Raw genomic sequence first — 1,249 nt, 5'->3', positions numbered from 1 at the left:
ACCCACCCACCCAAAAAAAAATTGTCTCTAGAAAATATTTTCAATTTCATAAATTATATTCTACTCTAGTAAAAATAAAAGATGTTTTTCAAAAAACATTTTCACTCACATTTTCATTCATAAATCAAACACTAAAAAACATTTTCGAAAAATATTTTCTATTCACTAATTTAACATGAAAAAATAAATTCAAAATTTACTTATTTTTCAGGAAAATATTTTCCAAACACAATTAGAGGACCAATAAGATCCCTGCCTCGTTAAAATGAAACAGAATTTAGTGTAAGGTCAATTGATTATGGTAACTAGGATTTCTGCATTTCCAACTAAAAAGGGAGGACGAGTGTCAATCATCAGCAGAGTCAAATATAGACACACACCAAAAACCAAGAAAGTTATTTCTACTTTCTATAATACCTTCGTAGATTCCACGTTATAATGAATTATTATTAATCTGCTTGATAATTGGAGAATGAACTTTTTAAAAAAATCACCTTTAGCAAGTTGCACAATTGATGATTATGTTAGCACTAAGAGATCGTTTGATTAGTGATCGAGTCAGAATTTTTGCTAAGAGGTCTAAAATTTGAAGAAATAGATATATGAAATCGAAGAAGGTTCAACATCTATTATATATATATCTAAAAAGTTATTTTAACCATGTAAAAATAATATAATTTTCACGAGGGAGTTCGGATGAAACTCCTAAAGATATGATGGCTCTGCCATTGCGTTTGATGGCGGATTGGAGTTATGCAGATATTATTAATGTGAAGATTAATTATGATCGAATCTACAGATTATTTTATGCAAGATTTAGTTCTTCATGTTATTCTACATAAGTTATGCATAATAGCGGCGAAAATACTCACTAAGATGATTTGAAATATAAAGAAGTAAGACATGGAGAAGTAGAATGAGGTTCAACATGTTATGTACATATACATAATAACTAATTTTAATCATGTATATATTGTAACTTTCTATCACAAGGGTTCAGATGCATCCCATCAATCCTTTCTAGGTTTGCCCTTAGTTATGGGGTTTTTTTAATTTGTTTTTTATTTTTCACCCGGTGTCCGAAGTCCACAATGGAGCTTCCACTAAATTCGGATTGCACACTGCAGGGGCCCATTCGGGGGTGGAGCTCCCAACAAGATTTTCTCCATATCCAGGACTCGAACCTGAGACCTCTGGTTAAGGGTAAAGCAACCAGTGCACCACAACTCATGTTGATGGGGGGGGGGGG

Source organism: Solanum pennellii, chromosome 12 (assembly GCF_001406875.1).
Source record: "Solanum pennellii chromosome 12, SPENNV200".
NCBI classification, from domain to species: Eukaryota; Viridiplantae; Streptophyta; class Magnoliopsida; order Solanales; family Solanaceae; genus Solanum; species Solanum pennellii.
Note: the sequence above shows the minus strand (reverse complement) of the source record.